The 25,615-nt window shown below is 34.2% G+C and overlaps 1 protein-coding gene across 1 annotated transcript in view; it reads right to left on the minus strand.

Moving 5' to 3' along the window:
* LOC149424912 (uncharacterized) overlaps positions 1–25,180 on the minus strand; it is a 51,069-nt gene extending 25,889 nt beyond the window's left edge. Inside the window, exon 1 of the mRNA XM_089646890.1 lies at positions 24,844–25,180. The gene's annotated coding sequence lies outside the window, so the exon portion shown is untranslated. The remainder of the gene's footprint in view (positions 1–24,843) is intronic.
* Between the last annotated feature and the right edge of the window lie 435 nt (positions 25,181–25,615).

The raw sequence follows: 25,615 nt of genomic DNA on the forward strand, positions 1-25,615 counted from the left end.
AACGTGGAAGTGAGTCAGGTTAAGGCGAAGCTTAATGCCAAATCACTTTTTTGATTAATCTTTATATCGAATTGGTGTACATTATGAATATCAAAAAATATGCTTTAGATAAATTGAAGGTTTTCATATCGTTTTGTTTGAGTAGAAAACAAATAAAAAAAATAAATTACTCAATTAAAAATTTAAATGTAAAGTAGTAAAAAAATATTTTTTTCAATATAAATGTATGAACGCGTAAAGGAAACCACTTTTTAAAAATACAGTATTATAGCTAAGACTATCTGTGACAGTTTTACTTGATTAACTATTTTGATTTCTCAAAAAATTATTTACAAAATAAATAAAAAACAGTTTTTTGCTTGAAATCGAACGATTCTAGACTCCATTTGTCAAGCAATTTTAATGCATATTAATACAAGAAAAGGTATGCAAAGAATAAACATCTTTTTGGCTTGTAGCTTCCTCTTAAATTTTCAAATTTTTCGGCTCTATGGGTTCTAACCGGATGAAAATAGGTTAAAAAGAGTTAAATTATATTCAATTTCAATCTAATAATGAAATGCATTAGATATTCTAAGAATATAAATATATCAAGCATTTATATGACTTTAATATATTCGCTATTCTTTTAAGTTGGTACCTATAATTAGAGATGGCAAAATTTAGCATTAATTTTCAGATTTTTTAGCATTAAAAATTGGAAATTTAGCGTTTTATAGCATTTTGAGGCATAATTTAGCGTTTTGTAGCAAAATAGAAAAAAATGTATTTCCTGAATGTTTTTAGCGCATATTTTAAGTATTTTTGGTAAAATATATGTTTAACCTTCATTTGCAAGTATTTCCATGTGAAAGATTATAAATAATTAATTTTAATATTAAATTAATAAGGAGGGAAACTCTAAGTACGGGTCGAACACAAACACAACAAATGCAGATTGCGATTAACATCAATAGGCGTCATTTATTTCGAACGATTTGTGTAATGTTAAAAAGCAATTTTAGCCTACAGTACAAAAATATTAAATATTTACACATAAAATAGTAACAAAATTATAAAAAATCGTAGGAAAGGCTTCCAAAAATTAAATAAAGTAGGCATAATACTTTTCCCTGAACATTCACATGAAACTACCTTCCGTATGCATTTTTCTCAATTCTTCTTTAGTTGTACTGGACTAAATATTACTGTATCTCCAATTTGTATGGTTCTTTGACTTCTGAAATACGCTATATTCTCGGAAAGCGTTTAAATTCAGCGTACAGTATAAATTAAAAATATTAAATATTTACACATAAAATAGTAACAAAAATGTAAAAAGAGGTAGGACAGTCTTCCAAAAATGAAATAAAGTAGGCATATTTGAAATACAGGTAAATACAAAAAACAATGGAAATGGCATTTTACTGATTGAATGATAGCATTGCGCACGTTTCAATAGTGGGCTCCTTCATTCTCGTACGCCTGTCAGTCAGTACTAAATTGTAGTGTCTATTTACAGGGGCATTCTCACATATTATTTTAATGCCCGTTATTTTTGGGAAACTCGCACCTATTTCGCTAAATAGAATAATTTAGCTGAAATACGGCCAAAATCACGTTTTTCGCGTTAATTCGCGAAATAGAAATCACTGGAAACACTTTCAAATGCCTTGAAGCGCAAAGAAAACTTATAAATGCCCTATTTTCGAACCATAAATATTTTTTCGCGTTTTTAGTTAAAACGAAATTTTGCCATCTCTACCTATAATTAAAACATAATTTAAAACTGGTCTTTATTTCAAGGTTTACCCTACGTCAAGTCCCCATCTGGTTAAAGGAAAATCTAGCGTTTATAAAAATTTAATATGTGGAATTTGAAGGTGAATTTCAAAGCTTTCATATTTAAATTATAGCCTGAAGCATAAATATGTAATAGTCTGGTGAATTTGAATTTTAATGATATTCCAGTTGAAATTGAAAAATAACTAAACAACACGCTGTTTTAAGAAAGATGAAACACGACATTACTTCATCTTCTTCTTCTTTGTTTCATCCACATGCATGTGTTAATTCTAACCCGATGCATGTATCGATCACCTACTTTGATCGGAAGATACATGTATTTTACGAGTCTATAACACATTACATGTTATGTACTCACGATTTCAACAAATGTAAATAAAAAAATGTTGTTTTCGTTTTGTTTGAATATTAGTATTTTTCCGTTGGACCAACCCCATGATGATATGCAGTATGAGCGTTAAACGTGGTATTATCTTGAGACTGGATGCCGTATTAATGAGATCCCCGAGGAGTATGTGTGTTAAAATCATCTAAAAACGTTTCTAAAAAGATGAAATTCGAGAGTAAGCATCTTGAACAACAATAAGAAGGGGAAACTAAAACTAGGAGTGAGGGCCGGCCCTTAGCCTAACGGCGCGGCGCCTGGCGCGAGTAAAATCTTGCGCCCCTTGTCAAAACCAGTACACGCCTAGTTAGGTGATCACCGTAATCAATAATATTCGAATGATTTGTGTTTATATTTATTCATTTTCGGGAAATCGACAGTTTACATTTAATCAGTTTGTACATAAGTATTATATAGTAAAATAAAACCAATTATGGAATTTCCTCCTTCTGACTTTAACTGAGACAGCATAATATGGAATAAGTTATTTAAATTTGTGAGAAAGGAATATGAATTAAAAAATCTATACAAAACAAAAGATTATATAAAACAAAAAATTTACAAAACAATACATTTATAGCCATGGAGAGAGGTTGTAGATATAAAAAAAATCATAATAGGGATATAAACAATAGAGACAAAAACATTATTCACAAATCATCAGAGAAATATTCTTTTATGGACCTCTTGTATTTGGTAAGTTCGCAACTGAAAATATCAACCTTGAATAATACGCAATTGTAATTATTGCATAGTCTGTTCAGGCAAAAATTCTGGTTAGAGTTCGTTTTGCTTTGATCAACCCTGAACAGGACACAAGAGCGTGTTGAACACGCAGGTACATTGAATGGAATCTTGTTTAGCAACTCTGGGCATTGAATATTATTGTTAACTACTTTATACAGGAATAGTGCATCCTTATGATGCCTCCGTACACTCAGTGAATCAATTTTAAAGTATGAAGCTGCCTCTGCATAATGATCAAATTGCTTCGATTTTGTTTATGTGGATTAAATATAATCTGAAGGGCGATGTGTTAGGACTGTTAGGTATAACCAGCGCCTCGGCAATTCGGCGCCCGGAGCGGACTGCTCCAATTGCACCCGCATAGGACCGGCCTCGAGCAGAGTGGTAGTTACTTTCAGTATCAACCTGGTTCAGTATCAACCATTCAGAATGAAAACATTGCTTGAAATGGCTTTATCTATATATACATGTTTAGTGACCAGATCTGAATAGCCAGCTTCTCAATCTTTCTCTAATCCATCTCTTTTCCCTCCCTGCTACCCCAATTGTGAATGCCATAATTTAACTGGATTCATATGTTTGGGAGTAGTTGGGATTCTTGTGTGTTATTTACATACAAACAGAGTATGTACATAAGTTATAACATTAATCCTTATTGATAGTTTGCGCTACTCTAATAACCCTATTTAAATAATAACATCTGAAGGAATCAAAATAATTATATTATTCAAGGTAAACAGACGAAACCAGCCGATTTAAAGCCCTTAGTAAAAACAAACACCTCTAATTCCTCAGCCTACATTTGCGGATGATCTTATTTTCTAAAACACCGTTGGGGAAACCGGATTACGCTATTTACCTTTAAATCCAGCGGTGATAATAAGGTCTGTTTCACTTCATAGATTTGAATATTACACAGGAATCCACCACAACTTTGGTGAAAATGTGTGCTCAAATCTCTCTCTAATAGTGATTGGACCTCACAATATAATAAAACAAAAAACTTCTTCATCATGTACCCCCAATAGGTTGCCTTTTTTATTGTTCATAAAATATTAAATTACTAGCACAGACCGGTGAAAAATCGATAATTGGAACATTTGTAAAGCTGAAAGTATTTATAAAAAAATATTACCTTTAAAAAAAGAAATGTATCTTTTGAATTTGATAAATTACGACTTCTATCTAATTTACATTTATTTATAATTTTTTGGGAAATCGACAGTTTACATTTAATCAGTTTGTACATAAGTATTGTACAGCTAAAATAAAACCAATTATGGATTTCCTCCTTGTGACTTTACCTCTACTGAGACAGCATAATATGGAGTAAGTAAATTAAATTTGTGAGAAAGGAATATGAATTTAAAAATTTATACAAAACAAAAGATTATATAAATCGAAAAATTTACAAAAAAATACATTTATAGCCATGGAGAGAGGTTGTAGATATAAATCAAATCATAATAGAGATATAAACAATAGAGACATAAACATTATTCAAAAATCATCAGAGAAATATTCTTTTATGGGCCTCTTGTATTTGGTAATGACTTAACAAAAATACAAGACACGTTATATTCATATTAATCGAACAAAAAATGTAACATCGCTTATAAAAAGAATAGCCAGTCAAAGAATATGGGGGTACTTGTACAGTATGTCCATTGGAAGGGACCCCACCACTTTCCCAATGGCACTATGGAAATGGAGTTTCCTCCTTCACCGCACACGCCAAGACTCTATAACAGAGGTTCCCAAACTTTTTTGCCCCGTAGACCACTTGCCAAATATTTTTTTTCCGTAGCCTGCCGAATATTGAATTTTCCTAAAACTATTAACGTCCCATGTGATAATCATTTATTTTTTTCGTAAAAAAGATTCCCTACCCTTGCCTGCCCTACAACCGGGTGGCGATATAGTTCCTCTGTTTTTGCATTGTGCAGACAGGGGCGCCCTTGTGAGGTATTACACCAAATGAAAATGGAGCAGGATAAGCAACGGGAATTTCTTTCTGTAGCTGGCCCTACAGAACTGCCCCTTATGTTCTTTGTTAGCGCTTATTCCGATCAGTTCTTCTTGTTATATGATATCTGATTCTTCAACATTCCATTTCCATAGTCAAAATGTCCTCAAACTTAATTTTGAAGTCTGAGTGAAGTACATCTAAATATTGAATGTTATTATTACCCTGGACGTTTTTCAAAAAGTTGGGGAACTAGAAAATTCGCGGCTTCTAATGTGCAATGTTTTGGTTTAATATATTTATTCTGACGAGAAAAGGAACGTAGACTCTATTTATATACCCCAATAAACAACTTTACGATATATAAACATACAAATATCAAATATGTAATTTCTCAGTCTAATATTAGTATTACGTTAACTGTGTTATTTGTGTTAGGTGTATTGTGTCATTTACGGAACTCCTAAATATTGAGTTGAGGTAAATGGTGGTCCGCTCGTATGTACCCCCATTTGAATCTCGTGGACCCCCAAATTTTTTTCTCGCTGACATAGACCCCCAGCATGCCGATATCGACCCCTGGGGGTCCACATAGACCACTTTGGGAACATCTGCTCTAGACCCTCCATGCTTACGGGATTAGCAAGCAGTACGCAAGTACTTAGATATTTAGTTTAATATTACATACACCGCAATTTGAATAAAATAAATGACAAAAAAGGAGATCAAAAATCAAATAACTAAGTATACAAGGTTATGAACTTGCATCATCTCGTACTCGAGACAGCTAAACCGCTTTCGCCGGGCAGTCCCATTGAGAATGAACTAGTCCACTAAATAAAGTATGTCCACTGTACGTAGTTCAACGAAACTACGCGCGATGTCTTAGTTATGGTACGCATACATTTCAACTCACACACCCACGCACCGACACCCGAAATAAGTAATGTTTAAAAAAATATATTTTGTAACTGTTGTAATATCGAACAAACAATATGGCGTCTCGTCATATTTTGAGACTATGGATATTTCAAAGGTCAAGAGTTAAAAATAGTTAACCTATAATTTCCAGATAGAAAAGTTTTTACGTAATTGTAAAAAGCATTCACTTTGTGGCTCATCATAATTTATGTGTTTTTATTGTAGAAAATTTTTTCTGCATGAAATTCACGCGCATTGGCTTATAATGTTTAAAATCTCAAGGTATAGGGTTGTTAGGCTTAGTATCTGCTTTTGGAGTTTTACATGGATGTCAGAGAAGAAAAATCTTGGAATGTATACCCCAGATAGGCTATTTCATTTTTGTGAAATAGTGGGTTGTATACCCCAGTTAGGCTATTTAATTTCAGGAAAATCGTAGGTTGTATACCCCAATTAGGCTATTTTATTTCAGGGAAATCGTGAGTTGTATACCCCAGTTAGACTATTTCATTTCAGGAAAATCGTGGGTTGTATACCTCAGTTAGGCTATTTCATTTCAGGGAAATCGTGGGTTGTCTACCCCAGTTAGGCTATTTCATTTCAGGGAAATCGTGGGTTGTATATCCCAGTTAGGATATTTCATTTCACTTCAGGATACACGGAGAAAACACTTGCGTAAAAATATTGCTAACTTGTAAAACTCTCTTTGAATTATTCGCATTACTGTAAAAACGGGATTGTAGGCCCTTAATGAATGAATTGATAGCTATCCTAAAAAAGTTTTCAGTAAAATTGAATGTAGTCATAATATATTATTTAGACCAACGAAAGTGTATGAACACGTGTTACGATATTATTAAAAATTTTTCAACACTCTATCAGGGAGCGGCTTACTATCACGCTTTTAACAGGATGACTTTGAAGAGATTTTCAATAAATCAACATTACTCACTTTCTCGGCGTGCAATCCATAAAGCCACGTTGAAAATAACCGCCCTAAAACTGCCTTCAAAAAGCATTTTTCTTATCCTGTTATAACCGATAAACTCGTAACAGATATTCTATAAATTACCCAATCTCTCGAAACTAATGGGACGTGTTTTATATAAGAACATCGGGAAATGCTTTCATGCGTTATTTAGATGAAGTTCTGAGTATAAAGTAATCTAGAAATAATCGGTCATAAGTCGATCGATGCAGTCTTAAGAGCTACAACAAATTCTTTGGGTTTGTTTATTTTGTACTTTACTTTATTTTATTCTTATTTATTTTTCTTATTCAAGGTTTTTTTTTTTAACTATTACAAGTATTGGGTATGTTAAGACCGCCAAGCTAGGCATATGCCAGTGTTGTGGTGGTTGATTATATATACAGTACATTAAAATAATAAATCAAGTGTGAAATATGGAAGAAATAAAAATAAGTTTAGAAAGTACAAAATACAAAAGAAAATAAGGAGTATATGGTATATATATAATATTATATAATATATATAAATTCAAATATACAAAATTTATGTAGATGCTAATAAGAAAAAAATTAACTGTTGATATTTTATATGTGCCAGTGAGTGTTTACAAATACATTAAAATAATATGAAAGAATTTATCAAAAGATTGAACTATAATAGAATTAAAAAAAAATAAAAAAGTGTATAATATAAGACATAGTAAAAAGTAAAAAAAATAAAAAAAAAAACTATTAAAATTATAGACATATAGCATCAAAGTGAGTGGTAATAGATAGAGTACTGTATTTATAGAATATATTACTTCTATTAACATGCGTATAATACTTCCACCATTCACTACTGTAAACTACATTTTTAATATAAAAAAACTACATTATATCGACTCCGTATCTTATTCCAGTTCCAAAATAATGCGTCTTCCTCGGGCGTCCCCGGCTTTTTCTACCGTTCACTACCATATACCATATTGTTACAATACTTATGACACTAAAAAGAACATGTAATTTTCAGCGATATCGGTCGAGCAGTTTTTGAGTCTATAGGGGACAGACAAAGAAATGTTCATTTTTATAAATATATTATATAGATGTAGGAGAACTAAAAACATAAAAAATAGAAGCAAAAATTTGTTAAAATAAAAAACACACCTCCACATACAATTCATGAAGATTTTTTCTGTTTGAATTTATTTGTAAAACGTCAAGTGTCAAAATTTATTTTAGAAACACCCCTTGTCGGATTCTGGAATTTTCCAAATATTCTTCATGCTCGCCAATTGGCCTCCCCGTTGCATATTTAATTTAAAATATAAATAATAAATCTATGTAGATAAACAGTTTTTACTGATATCTCAGAACTAGGTTAGGTGGAAAAGTGGGGTTTCGCAAAGAAGTGATTCATTGACATCAATGCAAATGTCAGATTTTTAAAAATGATTTAGCTTGCCTTTGGTAAATAATATATTACGCAATACCTTTGGCAGGATTTCGCCATTAGCACGATTATAAAGTTAAAACCTAAAAATAACACATAAATCTTATTTAACCAAGATTAATAATTTCGTAAAGTACTTCAAAGATGTTACTACAAACTTTATAATGATGCGATGTGTTTTCTCTCCGAACCTCTTTAAAAAGTTTTAGCCAGTAGACATTTGCGTAATTCATTAACGTAGACATTCAAGTTTTATGTAATGTTTAAGGAAAGCCATAAAATGAAAATATTTCAACAACTTGTCGATTTGGAGATAATCAGAAATCTTCTTGTAAATAGAAGTTTCACGTAAAGCTTTTAGAAAGCTTTAGAAATAAAATTAATTAATAGTTTCTTGATTTTAAGGTAACCTAACCTTTCTCGTTTTTTGAATCACCGTCTTGTGATTTAAGATTGCCATCGAATCGGCCAACGAAGTATTTTACACATTAAATAGCGGTCCCCCTTAACCATCGATTTTCGAATCACCGTGTAGTGATTTTAGATTGCCATCGAATCAGCCAACAAAGTATTTTACACATTAAATAACGGTACGCCTTAACCATCGATTTTCGAATCACCGTGTAGTGATTTTGGATGGCCATCGAATCGGCTAACAAAGTATTTACACATTAAATAACGGTCCCCCTTAACCATCGATTTTCTGCCATCAGATTATTCCGGTTTGGTTAATTTTATTAAATTTGTTGAAATGTAACAAGGGTACTCGTATGTTTGGTTTAAAAAATATAAATTTAACAAAATAAGATGCAAGATGCTTTTGTGGTAAAGTTCGATTTAAATTGGAAATGAAAACAACAAAAAACTGCCAAGCCTTGTTATTGTGCTCTTGATTCTTTAGTTTGATGGACCTTAATAAAATGGCTTAAAGGTTTTGGCAAATGGAGGGGAACATTGAAGAAGAAATACTTAACAAAGCGTTTGAAGTCCTATGAAGGCTTTTTTTGTTCAAAATTTGTTGTAAAAAACTGTTAGATTTTGAATTATTTCACTGTGAAAACGTACAAGAGGCCGAACTGCCTGGGGTGTTCTTAATAATACTTTTTAGATTGAAGGAAGTGGGCAGTAGAAAAGGGAAATGAAAAATGATGGATGAGAAGTAAACGTATTCAAGTTTTAATGCTGCCCGCATGGCAGCAGAGCATTCTGGTCGCTTGCGGGCTCAATAGGTCGAAATTTTTGCAAACCCAGTTTGCCACCTCTTACCAGACCTGACGGCTCACTAGCAAACACCGCCATCGAAAAGGCAAACCTTTTGGGGAAAATGTTTGCGGAAAACTCGACCCTCGACGACGGGGGTGCTGTTCCGCCGTCGGTTCCTCACTGCGGCTTCTATATGAAAAAGCTGAGGATCCGGCATCGGGATGTACTCCACGTCATACGGGGGCTCGATGTTAACAAAGCTAGTGGACCTGATGGAATACCTGCCCTGGTATTGCAGAGGTGTGCTGCGGAAATAGTTCCAGTTTTGACAAAGCTCTTCAAAATGTCCCTGAAGTGTGGCACTGTGCCCTCTGGTTGGAAAAAAGCGGTAATTCACCCTATTCCCAAGAAAGGTGACCGCTCCAACCCGGCCAACTACCGTCCCATAGCGATCACATCAGTTCTGTCCAAAGTGATGGAACGTGTGATCAACGACAAACTGCTCACATACCTCGAGAAGAACAAAATTATCAACGACCGTCAATACGGATTCCGGCGGAACCGCTCGTGCGGTGATCTTCTCGCGTATGTGACGCATGTTTGGGGGCGGTGCCTGGAACGTCACGGTGAGACCCAAACGGTCGCACTAGACATATCCAAGGCCTTTGACCGGGTCTGGCACCGAGGACTTGTCAACAAATTGCATTCTTACGGACTTCCCGCATCCCTGTGTACGTGGATTGCTGACTTTTTAACAACCATATACCGGGTGCAATGACGAAAACGATTATAACTCCAATCCTGAAATCGGGACAGCCTGACATGACTAACTCCAGCAATTACCGGCCAATATCTTTAGCAACTATAACTGCAAGATTATTTGAAAGGGTAATATTAAATGAAATAAATGATAAACTAATGTCTAAAGATAACCAGATAGGATTTAAATGTAGACTATCCACTAATATGGCAATATATACTGCAAAGCAAATAATAGAATTCTACAAGAAACGAAAAACTACCGTATACGGGTGCTTCTTAGATCTAAGTAAAGCCTTCGACAGGGTCTGTCATAAAACATTATGGGATAAATTGAAAGCTAGGAATATACCTACCTCATTTATAAACATACTATCCCGATGGCACTCCCAGCAAGAAAATGTTGTACGGTGGGCAAGTACATACTCCCAGCCGATATATTTGCGGTCAGGAGTAAGGCAAGGAGGGTGTATGTCCCCCATTCTATTTAATGTATACATGGACGAGTTGTCAAGTCGCCTGGACATCAGAACGGGCTGTCGTGTTAACAGTATATGTATGAATCATATAAGCTACGCGGACGACATGATCCTCCTAGCTCCGTCGATCAAGGGATTAAGATTACTCCTAAACATTTGTGAAGAATATGGAAAACAGCATAATATGATGTACAATCCGAAGAAGACGGAATTGATTGCGTTCCACCACGGAAAAAGTCAAGATACAAGTAATATGCTCCCCGTATACCTTAACGAGGCAAAAATAAATACATGTTCGAACGTGAAATACTTGGGGCACATTATTAATGAAAACCTATCGGACGATGGCGATATCGAACGACAAAGGAGAAGCCTTAGCATAGTTTCTAACATGATTGCCCGCAGATTTTGCAAATGCAGCAATACCGTTAAAAAAATACTGTTCAACGCTTTCTGTACTGGCCTGTATACGTGTGAGACATGGTGTCACTACCGAACTTGCTCGATGGAACGACTCCGAATTCAATATAATGACGCCTGTAGAATAATATTTGGATACCGAAGATACAGCAGCGCATCGACAATGTTCACGGAACTAGGACTGAATGGATTTGCCGGCCTGATGAGACACCGGGTCACTGGAGCCAGGATGCGGCTAATGGCCTCCGCCAACACGTTGGTGACCGCAGCCTACCAGCACCAAGCGCCACTCCTGAGTGAGCGCTGGGCCCAAGCGCACTCAAGAACACACCCTGCATAGTTTTCCTTATTTGATAATTTATTATATCTATTGTACAAAAAAAAAATGTATATCTATATGGGACGTGTGGGATTGCACAAACCTCCCCACATCCTGGAATAAAATATATTATTATTATTATTATTATTATTAAGGGATAGGTCGATTCAGGCGGTTGCTGACGGTTTCACCTCTTCCTCGCACTCCATAAATGCTGGCGTCCCACAGGGATCGGTTCTGTCTCCGACTTTGTTTTTGTTGCACATCAATGACCTTTTGACATGTGCACCGATTCATTGTTACGCGGATGACAGTACAGTTCATGATAGCTTTTTGTTTGACAAGCCCCCAAAGGGCACACAAACTCCAACGGCTCGGAGGGCTTTGAAGCAGAGAATGGACGGTTATCTCGAGAGTATTTCCTCCTGGGGTAAAAATAATCTCGTCGAATTTAATGTTTCAAAGACCCAATCCTGTCTGATTACGTCTAAAAGGGATCCAAATGATAATCTAGTCTCCTTCAACGGAAGCAATCTTCCGAACAGGCCTTCCATTGATATGCTTGGTGTAACTATAAGTGACCAGCTCAGGTACGGGGGCTCCATCGAAGCCAGAGTAAAGTTGGCCTCTCAGAAGCTGGGCGTACTGTACAGGGCCCGCAGATACTTTAATAGTACACAACTGCTCACCCTGTACAAATCGCAAGTGCGCCCTACTGTCGAATTTGGCAGCCATCTCTGGTCTGGAGCCCCAAAATACCTGAAAAAAACCCTTGACTCTGTGCAGAAACGGGCGGTCCGTTTGATAGATTCCCCAATCTTAACAAACGGACTGCAATCTTTAGAGCACAGGCGTCAGGTAGGTATGCTGTCCTTGTTCTATCGGTATTACAATGGAAGATGCTCTGAGGAACTAGCGTCATTGATCCCTTCGGCACCGGTGCGTAGTCGGGATACACGCCAAACGCGCGCCCAACATTTGTACACAGTTGACACTTGTCACATGAGAACGGGTCGCTTCTACGATTCGTTCTTAAGTTCAACAGCTCGGCTGTGGAACGAACTGCCGGCCTCTGTGTTTCCTCCCTCCTACAACATGGGACTCTTCAAGACCCATGTTCACTCCTTCCTCTCCACAAAAAGACCCTCCACACAGCATCCCCAAAGATGACATAGGCCCTGAGGGAAATTATTTTCTTCAGGGCCTCCTGTGTGGAGTAAATATAAAAAAAAAAAATAAAAAAAATACCAAATTTACCCCAAGTCACAAACAACATTTCGGTCCTCGATGGTTTGCTCGAAGATACATGAGTGAATGTCTGGGGGTCTAGTCTAATGTTATATCGATAGGCGTAACTAAGGATAATTTTATACCGATCTATAAATCCTATGTCAATATGATATTGACCAAATCCGTCATCCATGGTAACCACGGTCTAAATGTTATTCTTACAGTCGGTAGACAAAAGCCGCTGCTTTTAGCGAGGCCTCCGATGAAAAGCTGTCAATATGCACGAATTTTTGGATAATGTCGTTCGTTATGCAAAATAACTGGCTATCTAATGAATGGCGGTAAAATAAATAAGCCCCTAAGTTGAAAGAAATCGTATACACGATTCCACGGACAATCGATCAATTGATTCCGTTTCAACCTGGATTAACAAAAGTTGTTAGTCATAATTAAAGACCTCATGAACTAATTATTAACTTCCTTTTTAGTGTCCAAAAGTACACGTCGACTGAGAATGTTAATTAATGTTTTAATTTAAATTCGACATTGTCAATTTATTATTTTTATCTACGTAAAAGTTGCCGTCTAACGTTATTGCCAGTGTATGTCGATTTTTAATACCAGTATCGATCAGAAAATCAATAGTGCGACCGTGCTAGGTAAATCAATGCAATATCATCGGTAGTTTCGCCTATCGCTCTGATATTATAAAGTTATTGATATTTACTGGCAAAATTGGAGCTGTTTTACATTCCGAAATATCGAACGTCATACAGTTATGTAAAAAGTATTAATCATTGGGAATATTTAATTTTAATACCAAACTAAATATGCATTGGGAGTTCGTATTTACTTTTTGGCATTAAAAAGGGATTTAATTAGTTAATGAGGTATTCGTTCACAACTGAATTAATTGGTTAATGAGATTTTTCGCCATAATACGAGATATACGCAACAAGTATCTGAATTTGGTCTCTCCAGTTCGAACGGATTTAATTGAATGCATGAATGACATCTTTCAATTCTACGAGCTTTTTTGATCGGCTTCGGCATTTTTAGCCACTTTAGTGATTTTCGGCATTTTATGCCGAATTTGCAAAACGTCTTGAGTGATCGCACGCCAAAATACGCAATTTTTAACTAGAAGAATTTGCGCATTTACGATTTATCAATATATTTTTAAATCTTAAAAATATACGATAAACCGGTAAAATATCGGTGAATTCATTAACTATATAGCACTATAATTAGTTTATATGTCTTCGTATCAAAATTCAGAGGTATGACTTTTTTAAAATGCCAACTCGATTCCCAATCACTAACTCAAATTCCAGTTACTGACGCGAGCAATCGAGTGGTTAAAAAATTGCGTACATAAACAGTCACCCAAATTTAACTGACAGCCGCATTAGATTTGGCGGGTATTTTTCTATCGTCGGTCGGAATTTCTTCGATGACTGTGCTAGGGAATATTGCTAACTGACCATAATATCGTATTGACATAAGACATAAGGCTTTATCTATCGTCCGTGATGGACCTCCCGATCTTGCAATGCAATCTCAGGACCAGAACCAAGAATCTTAAAAACAGTATTTAAAAATACATAAAATATTCATGACCTTTGCGATGGTAATTAGAGGTGGTCATAAAGCTAGTACACCACGCTTAAATAGTAGAGAAGCCAACAGAGTTAAAACTTCTTTAATTATTGTAACTTAACTCTTTCACATTGAACCGATCTTCGAGAGAAAATACCCTTGAAACATAAAGGTCAAAACCACAAATAAAAAGTTTTAAAACCCTTGCATACCATATTTAACAATACAAAAAATGAAACTACATTTAAAGGGCTAACTTTTAAATGAGGTAAGCTCCATTACTTGGAAGTGGCGTATCAGCTTTATAAGTAAACGCAGCAAGGGGTAGGTTGCATGGGGTGAAGCCAGGGTTGTATTTACAGGGATGTTATTAGGTAACACGGGTCTTAGTAATAGGATAATCCTAATTGGATAAGGCTGATAGCCCCGGGGTTAGTTTGTACCGGGAAATGGCGACGTTATTGGGTAGATTAAGTTTACAAAAGTCCTTGTAAAAAATGTTGTTTGTTTTTCTCTGAAGTTCAAAGTATTGCGGTTCTGAATGACTCAAAGTAGAGCACACAAGAGTATTTTGATGAACTTGTAGAGCAAAATAGTACATAGCTACTAGTAGCAGATGTTGCATAACATTTGTATAATATTTCGATGAAAAAAAATCTATTAGCAATTACTTGTTACGCTGTTCAACAATACCCACAAAACATAAATTCTGAAAATATTTCAACTGGGTTTGGTTACTTTTTCATATTTTGATATGTTTTTGAATAGTAAAATTCTGTATTTTATTTAAATTCTTAGCGTTCATTGAAAAAGCCAGTCCCGCTATCTTTCAGAAATACATACAGTAAAATATATACAATAACAATTTTTGGTGATTGCAATCTGAGATATTTTGAATAACTCTTTAAAGTTTTTTTGTTGTTGTATATTTGTCCAAAATATATTCAGAACGATATATATGTATTTAAAACAAGTACTCCATTTTCTTAATAATAATTTATTATTTTTAAAGTAACTAATTTTCAGATAGACCACTTGTAGAGGACAGGGCTATATGGTTGTCAAAATTTTACATCACCATTAAAGGATTTAGAAACGAGCATTTCAGGATGTAATATTTAATTTCAGTGAAACCCAAATTTTATCTATCAAAGCGAAAACTTTGTCCCTTAGCATTAAAAAAACTGTTGAAAGGTGAGCTCTGGCGTCATGAAGCTGCACAATTACTCATTTTGTCTGGAATTTGAATAGATCCACGCAACTGGTTGCAGCTGGAAAAGCCATTTCGACAATGAGTCATGCAGATTTAAAATATTCATTCTACTGTAAAAGTCATTTTTTCCAATTATTTATAATGAATAACGATTTCTAAAACAAGAATTAACACTCTGGTGAAGTCACATATGTACTTATAAAACAAAAACAGCAAGATCCAGTGCCTAGCTATATACAATATGTATGTATGAAAATTATTTCAATATTTCACTTAATACTTCTTGAGATAAAACGGCTTTATTTTATGTATTTTATTTAATAAATATTAGATCCTTTTCGATTGTTACAAGAAACGAAATTAATGATTGAACATCCAAATATAGGAAAAATAATTATATTTGACAACCTTCAAAGAATTTGGAGAGACTTTTACAAAAGGCTTTAAAATTTAAAGCGTGGGATTACCTTATTATTGGAACGTTGTCTTAAAAATTGTATTTTTAAATAATTTTGTAAAATTCGTAATTATGTAAAATATAAAGGAACAGTAAAATAGCAGGACTTTATAAACTAAGAGACTATTATATTACCGTTTTTTTTAAATATTTTTTTTTTATAGTGAATACCTCACAAGAGTCCCAACCGCTCCCGTCTGGAGCCAGTGAGACTATGGCATCCCCAATTGGGGGATGTTGTGAGGCTGAAGGTAAGTGGGGAAGGGAAAGAAGAAGGTGGGGAAGTACCTGGCTATTCAGATCTAGTCACTAAACACGGCTAAAGCCATTTGGAGCAACGTTTCAATTCTGAATGGTGGTCTTGCACCAGGGCGATACTGGTAGTATCTTCCACTCTGGAACGTGCCGCAAATATACTATATATTATTTTAATTAATTAATTGTGAAATAACACAAATTAATCAAATAAAATTTATTTGCGCACGCCGGGTTCGAACCCACGACCTTCGGAATGGCAGTCCAATGCGTTACCACTGGACTATGCCGGCCGTCAATAATTTGCTTGTGTCTCTCCTCTCAGATATTTATTTAACAATTATTTGATCGAAGATGTATAACCTTCTGATCAACCTCCATCGAATTGTGACAGTATTTTGAGTTGATTTGATTTTCCTTCGACGACTTGGAAAAAACATTTTATTTATATTACGAAAACTATTACAAAATTAAATAAAAAAACTATCAAACGTACAAGCGAAACATTTTAAAGAGAACACTTGAATTGACTGTACCGAAAGTTTCAAAAAAGTTTTTTTAACTAGCTTGTATCACATACCCCTCATACCTGCAAATGCTCAAAGATCTGTGTGTGTAGCGACGTTTGTCAATTCAGTTTAAATTAAGATTCGCGATTTAATTCAACAATGTTTTTTAATGTATTTCTTGTTTCATTCTTCATCTTCCTAGTAAAAACAAAATTATTTTACCTTTTTTTATCTATCCAGTACATCACTAGGTACATAAGCAAGGGTTTCGTTAAAATGTTTTGCCAATTTCTTTGATGTGATCACATATAAAATACCTATGTGATAGGTATTCTTCTAGGAAATATTATTTATACATATTAGTGCGTGTTATTTCATTATTTTTTTACTGGTATTATAAGTCCATTAGGTAATTAATTTATATGCGATGTGCCTTAGTGAATGGTGAATACCTGGTTTATTTAGTAGAGTGGAAAAATGATAAGCGTGTTTTGTTATGTGATCGATTTTTTTGGCCATTTTTTGTAATATTGCCGCCATGCTTTTGTTTTTAGGTTCCCCCCTTGAGAAAAAAAGTTATTATTAAGAATTTCCCAAGATTACTTGACCCAACTAATTATTTGCTATAGGAAATCATAAACACCACAATAATTAATACATTCAGAACAGATTGTAAGAACCAAGTAAAGCTAGATAATATGTAATATTATGTAAGTTATACTTAAAATAAATGTACAAAAACTAAAATTAAATAATTAATGAAAATAATTTTTCAACCTCTATAAGAAAAAATCTAAATATGATTTCATGATTCATATGTTTTTGATATTTTACATTGAACGAATTAATCGTACACCGGTTGCTGTTGATGCTCGCTGAACTTGGATATTATGCTAAGAGTCTTGAAAATCGATCGATTGTAAAAATAACTATGTGTTATGTCGTTGGAATGAAAAGACCGGCGAAACATTATTGAACAGTTTATAGAAATGATTCTTGCTAGACTGTAAATCCGTGTAGTCAAACAAAAAGTTTATTAATCGTTTTCCGACAATTTTTTTCGTGTCTTCTTATTACCATCGCCGCATTTTTACTGCCCTTAAAATGCTTTCTTGTTGTCTCTGCCCTCGACCTGGACTTCTTCAGAGCTCCAGGGGGGCGATATAGCTCACCCCCACTCTAGGAATCACTGTTGGTAAAATAACTGCATTTATTACAAAAGCTAAACATTTCAATACACTTATCATGTAGTTACTTTTCGATAAAGGGTTGTCCTGCACCAGGGCGATACTTTGGTAACTTCTCATCATGGTCGGAATGTATGACAATTAAAGACAGTAAAAAGAAAATCTAATTATCTTATGTCTTGTTTAATTAAAATTCCCATGTCCATGCAAATCCTTCGTTCTGTTTTCTCAATGCTTTTCTAAGTCAGGGCAAAGGTTTTATTCCACCGTAGGCGTACCGATCCCCTCGTAAACCGATGTTGAAGCGTCCTTTGATAATCCTTAAACCTTAGCTCTAGATTTCCAGAACACTTTCCGGCATTATTTATTTATGGAGATTGTCAAAGAAATAAGAGATAATTTGTTCGTTTCGTGTTTACATTAGAGGAAGTGGATTATACGTTTTCTGATGTTCTTTCACGTTATTCTAAAATCGCGCTCAGAGCTTAAAATATTTTGCAAAATAAAAAGAATAATCCTCTTAAATATTCATATTAAAAGTTTACTGTTTTTAAAAGAACATTTTTAAGAGAATTCATCGAGCTCTTTTCTTCAGTTTTGCATTATGGAGTTCACGGGTTTACAAAAAACCTAGATGTACCTTTTCCTGTATAATGTACTGGTGTACTTTTTTAATAAATTTTATAATAAATTTTTTAAAGAAAGACAAACATTCCCGGGTTACGAATAACCTGACAATATTTGAAAATCTCCTACTACCACCACAGAAAGCTGAAAATGTTGCTTGTGTTGTGATGGAGGACTTAGCCAGCCGAGGAATTGAACACACTGCGCCTAAGTGGGACCCAAACGCGATGTCAACTCGGCCACCGACCGGTACTGTGTAAGTATTGTCAGAAATGGTATGAAATACACTTGTAAACGGGATTAATCAATAAGTGCTTTATTTTGTCAATTCGCAAATTTTGTCAAGTTTGCTGCCTAGGCATCGGCTAGCCTCGGATACATTCAGAATCATTCGGGTACAATCGACATGCTATCTCTGTCAGATGATGCAAGTACCACTATCTGTGAACAACTTGTAAAACTACCTTAACTAGATAATAATGACTCGATGACGAAATACCAACTCTTTACCCTTTATTTGATATTCTATAAAAGATTCCTAATATACTCCTATTTTTGTTGATTTTTTGCGCTTCGTTTTTGATGTACGCATTAAGTGTGCCTATATTATGTGCATTTTTCAAAAATAATAGCGCGTATCATCTGATACCGGCTCCGCTAACCATGAACATACTCTTTTACCTTTTCTGGGTGTCAGGACGAAATCACGCAGGCGTGAATTTCACCTACCAATGTTACTATGCCAGAATTACACACGAACGGAATTACAAACGGTCGAAATTACATATGAAGAAAATTACACCAACAGAAATTATATGTCAATAAAACTGGTTTTTAATAGGTTTGAATTTTAGATTGTCTAAGTGTGTGCTAAATATATTTCATGATGAAAAAAAAATAGGTTAAGTTAGGTTTATAAACTTGTTTAATTCCAGTACGTGTAATTCTTTCAATATGATCTATCATACGTAAGTTTTCTGTAACATCAAAGTGGCGTTACAGAAAAGTTTCACAAAGGACTGCGCTGTAAACCGTTACCCTTTCGGACTTAAGTTTTCTACGCTGCGGCCTGGAGTGTCGTGTGATAGAGCCTAAGGTGCCATTCGACTCGTGTACTATGGCAGTGTACGTAAAATTCACGCTTGTGAAATTTCACCATGTAACAATTTGTCTACATTTGAGTTATATAAAGTCACACATAATTTTGTTAGATATATTATATAGAGTCTATATTCCTTATAAAATTAGTGTAAAATATTGTTCTCGTGCGAGAAGTAGAAAGGGGGGTGTGGCGGCTGTCGATGTCGCCCGAATACTTCCGACGGCAAACAAATTCAACGAACAGAGTCAAAAGTGCCCTTTGAGTTTTTTTTTAACATTAAAAAGTCAATTTACACGACTACTGATGATGGTAAAACCCTATTAGCCGATGCACGGTTATACCATTGTTTTACAGCACGACTTGTACAATATCTCGGTGTGCAAGTCGGCATTTTGAAGTTACCGCCGGAGATCTGTAGCAAAACCTACTTGTTATCTACGAGGTTTTGCTCGTCTTGGACCTGAAAAGACGTGGACGTAGTAATTCGAGAACAATTAGAAGCCGGGGGGTGAGGTGTTTCTTCTTGGGAATTGATAAGTAGTTATGGTTCAAATATTGTTACAATATACTGTCAAATTACCCATCTGGTAACTCATCTTATACATTTTTTTCTTTTTGAAATATTTTGTGTTTGTATGTAGTATTTTTAACTTATTGATTACTATATGTTTGCTTCACTCAAATGTAAATTGTTAACTTCGATACAGGATTAGGCCTGAGGTTTATTTAAAAAAAAACATGATTTATGTACAATGAGATGGAATAAATATATATAAATTGTTATTTGACAAAAGACGGGTTGTTTCAGAGAATTTAAACAATTCATAAGATTAAAACGTTCATTTTCGGGTTCTGTAAAAGTCCTATTCAAGTTCTGTTATTATATCATTATAGGCTGTTTGCTTAACAAAACCTGCAATATTTTATATCAGTATTCTGATTTAAAATGTAAATACAAATTTGTATCGGTGAATTAATTCAATATTATATTTGATTGAAATTATTTATTCATATTCATATTGCGTATGTATGGGCGAAAACAAATAATTCCTTCAAAACATAATACCCCATTCAACAATTCGCTCTCTTTAAATTTATCGTAAAATTCCTTATTTGTTTACCTACTAGCGCAAACAAATAAAAAAAAATCACGGGCTATAATAAGTTTTAGATGAATGTACATAAAAATAAATATAAAGAATATTTTGAAATAATTTAACTGAAATATACGTTATTAGTTAGAATTATGATTGCAAGTTCATTAAGTGATATCGTGTGTGACGCGGTAAATATCACATCGCTTCCGCAAACCCCCCGACCCGTTTGCAATATTTGCAAGCCCCAATACAAATATATGGATCGGTGGACTCTCGGTACACCGCTCTCGGTTTTGGTCGATTTTTTACCGACCCATGGGAAGACTGCTTTGAACTTAAATATGAGAATGTAAGACTTAAATGATACTTACATAAATTATAAATCAATGCAAGCTTTCACTATTTACTTCAAAATATCTTTTATTTCATTTGAGAAAATCAAATACAAAAATTTGAGGAAGTTAAAAAAAAAATATTGTAGGCAGGTACAATAACTTGTTTGAATTCTTAACACATCACTTCCAATTTTTAAAATGAAAATAAATTTCTTTTAAATATTATATTATAGGTAGATATTTTGTTGCTTGTCTAATTTTTATACATTTAGTTCTAAATTGGATATTTACACTAAAATTCATTGAAAGAGTTTTTGAGTTGATGATTTTTTATTCCGCTTAGAAATGAAATACACGATGCGATCTAAAAAAATTTTCATTAAAAATATGTTCTGTATGTGTTATTACTATTTAGACCATATAGATAATGCGCAATATCCACCGCGAATGAAGCTAAGCTAGTACTAACTTAGTTGAGTCTTTTTCATACTTTAGTTTCCACTACGACCGTGTATGAAAGTACGAAAAAGACTTGTTACGATGCGAGCTAAGCTAAATTAAGTTAGTACTAGCTTAGCTTCGTTTGCGGTGGATGCTGCGCTTTAAAATAAACGATATTCTCATGGGTATAGATATTTTTATAGCAAACGAAATATCAAACCTATTTTGTCCATTTTGCTTGCAAGTAACTTGAAGTATAAATAAATCGTTGTACCTACATATTAATTTCGTTTCATTAATGTGAAACAAGGGAGATAATGATATGTGTTTAATCGATCCGTAGGCTGAGTATTTATTATCAGGAATATATTATTTTGGGACTTGAAATGGAGTATGTTTACGAGAAATGGAAATGCCGATAGAGATATTGAAAGAAGGGTAAATGCAGGGAACTTCATTAATGGAGGACTGAACGCGGTTGCCGTTAACAAAAAAATGTCCAAAGAAATGAAGTTAGCAGTCCACAATGATGGCGGTGAGGCATGAGAACTGGCAGAGGAAAGACGATAGTAGACTGAATGCTGTAGAAATGAGATCCCTGAGGCATATGTGTGATAAACCATGTATGAAAAATGTGGAGAGTCGCAAAGAATGCAAGGCTGATAGAAGCATAATTAGTAAGTAGAAGAAAGTGAAGCTTAGATCGTTTGGGCATAGGGAGCGAATGAACGAAGAATGGAGTGTAATGTAGAATGTATGATGCGAATGTGAATGGTTGACGAAGTCAAGGATGCCCCACATGTCACGGTTAAGCGTACAAGATTTCAAGCGTCGGAATAACAGTAGAGAATTTGTGAGAAGATGTTCGAATGTAAATGAAGCAAGTAGTGGATGCCAAGACCGAGTTGTTTTGTCTGTCCCCAGTGCCTACCCCTTCGAGGCAACGGCGCTAGTTTTTATTTTTAATTTTTTTATTTTTTTATTTTATTTTATTTTTTTTATTTAGTTACTTTTTTAAATAATTAGGTACATTTTTGTATGGCACATGAAATAAAATATATATATAAAATTAAAACAGATTAAAATAAAATGAAAACAGTTAGTTAGTTAGTTTAAAAAAATGCTATTAAAATAATTATCTTTTTTGTTTTGTCGTGTAAATTATTACCCTTTAGCCTTTAGCTATGTTTATTTGCAATATCTAAATCACCTCTCATCAATCTTTCTCTTGAATAAACTTCGTGCAGCGAGGTTTTTCAATTTTCGGCCTTTTGTGCTTAATGTTCATAGTAGTCCAATGCTCGAGTCGTCACGCAATCAGTGAAATAAATCACCTATTCGATGGGTTACAGTACTGCATTCTGTTTATATGAAGGAGATAAAAAAGGTTTAAAGAAAATATTTTCGTTTACGGCTATAAAAAACATATTCACAAATCAATAAAAATATCGAAAAACTTTTGATAGATTTATCGATAAAATAGAGGACCTAATACGTTATTATATTTTAGTGGAAGTATTTTTAAACGCTTCTGAGTTATAAATTATTTTGACGCATTTAACCAACGTTTAACACACGTTTAACCCATGTTTATCACACGTTTAACCGCGCGTTTAAGTTGATGTTGTAAATTTGATAAAGTTTGTTTCTAGTGAGAGATAAAATAAAATGATATCAATATAAGTAGTTAGCAAATTGGCAATTTGATTTGGAACTACTGAAAGCATTTTACAGGTATGACCCAACTTACACACCTCCCACCGCTTGCATTATACAATAATGCTAATAATAATCACAACGCTCGATAACAGAAGTAACCACGGCATTAAATTACGTACCGCTTCCAGCCCGGTATATGAGAGAGTTCCGTTGAAACATTTCCGTTGTGCCTACCGTACATGAAAAGTCACATAATATTCCTAAACTAGATCACGTGTAATACATAATAAGTAATCTTCAGTAATACATAATAAAAAATATTCCAAGTTATAAAACCACATTCGGACAAAGAAACTATACATACTTTGCAACAAAACTCCATAACATCCTTCCCCAAGACATAAAACTAATAAAAAATCCTAATGAATACAAATCATTAATAAAAATATGGCTGAAAGAGGTCAATGAAAAAACCCTAATGAAAACACTAAAAACGATATAGAAGACACTAAAAACGACATAGAAGACACTAAAAACGACATAGAAGACAAATAAACCATATTTAAATAACTTTAGTCCGCCTCGGCACAGGACCCCCTAGTGAGGAGGACTAAGAAATACAATATTTTATACTTAATTTCACCATTATATTTTGTATGTAACAATTATTTTATATAGTCGCTAAAATAAAAAAAATAAAAAATAAAAAAAATCATACAAGTCATGTCGGTAAGTATATTAACCGTTGAATAACATAACATAACATAATATTGAACAATGAGTAAATGAGAATTGAATCGCTAACGTTATGTGATCCGACCTCCACAACCGATTAAATAAATTTTTTAAAAAGGATTCATAAAATAACAATATTATAGCACCTGCTGGCTTTCAAACGAAATGTGAAATATTTAATTTAATAATGAATTAATTGCGAGAATCAAAGCGTAGGATTATAAAAAAAAAAAAAAAAAAATTCTGAAACCGTTCCTCGCCCATAAACGAGGTTTTTTTTTTACCGTTAACGTGAATGTCCAATTTGCATCCTTGAAAAAATAAATATAAAATTTTGAACGCTGCCTTTCGTTTTGCGAGATAGAGAAATATTGCAAAGGGTTAACAATGATAATGAACGTGTTTTTTTCGTAATACTTATCCAGGCAGTTAGGGAATTGAAATAATGAAATAACGCAAAGCGAAGATGATAAATTACGTCGTTAGTAATACCATGTGATTTATTTTTTGCCCAAAGAGCTCATCGTTATGGCGGTGAGTACAAAGGGATGATAATGATAATGTCTGTAATGACGTAGCAGGTGCTTGAAGCAGAAGCACACAATACAGTGTATTATTATGGTTGCCACCAAGTAATTTCCATTTTACTGAATGCTCTGTACGAGGCTTCCACGAAAATTTACTCAAACGTTTGTAGTCTTGTCAAAATTATTCTTTCTCAGAAATTGATTAACGTAGTGACAACTTAATAGAAAATTCGTCAATAATTCATCAGACTTTTCAATTACTTATTCAATTTTGTTCCATTTTAAGCATTTTCTTGTTGTATTTTTTTCATTTTGCATATATGCTGTATCTATATTATTATATGTAGAGCAACCACTTTATGTTTGATATTTATTAGAAAAATAATTGGTACACTGAGATGTCAAAAACAATGGGAATAAAATATATGAAGCAAAGCGTTATCACTCGAAGCATTTGAAATGTTTACAATAAATGCACTCACCTCAAAACATGGAAAATGCAGTCCTCAAAATTGGATAAGTGGTAATGACTCGGCTGCGCCAAATGTCAAAAATTGTATAACCGTGCAACGTCTTTATATAACTAGAGTGTTTGTCAATGACTAACCTCCTAAAAAGTACTTGTTGGATATCGGAGGTTTTCCGCACGACAAAATGAAAAAAAAAAACAGAAATCACTGTTTGAAACTAAGGGTAGGGAAGTGTATTATTGTCTTTTTGAAACTTCGCTTGTTTTGTTTAGAATGTTTGTCAGTTTGGTGAAATGATCAGGTGGTTGGTTCACCGGCGGACAGTGGACAGGCGTGTAGGTTCTCTCGCAGTCTGCGACGGTGTGTCTGCGGGAGGGGTTGGGCGGGTTATATAGCGGGCGGGACGATCGATAGGGCGGCTCGGACGGGAATCGGCGCGCTCTACCGGAGACTCCCTCCATTACTCTCACACAAATTCATGCCTCACTTTTATTCTTCCAACGGCGATTGTGCTGGAACAAATGATAGGGCCAATTGATGCGACGTTTTACGATTCAAAAATCATTGGCCCTAGCTTTATGATTGAATTTTGATGTGTTTTATATTTCTTTCAGCAAGTGAACGGGAAAAGATATAGCTTTGCTTGAAATTATGTTTCAAACATTGGAAAAGTTTCGGAAAATTTTCTCCTATTTTTATTAAAAAAAAACTAAGCTAAAAATTATTTAACTCTTCTGTAATTTCTCCGCGATTTTTTAATTTATTTTTCAATTCTGATAAATAA

Source organism: Hesperophylax consimilis, chromosome 3 (assembly GCF_061612785.1).
Source record: "Hesperophylax consimilis isolate HC1 chromosome 3, BYU_Hcon_1.0, whole genome shotgun sequence".
NCBI lineage: Eukaryota > Metazoa > Arthropoda > Insecta > Trichoptera > Limnephilidae > Hesperophylax > Hesperophylax consimilis.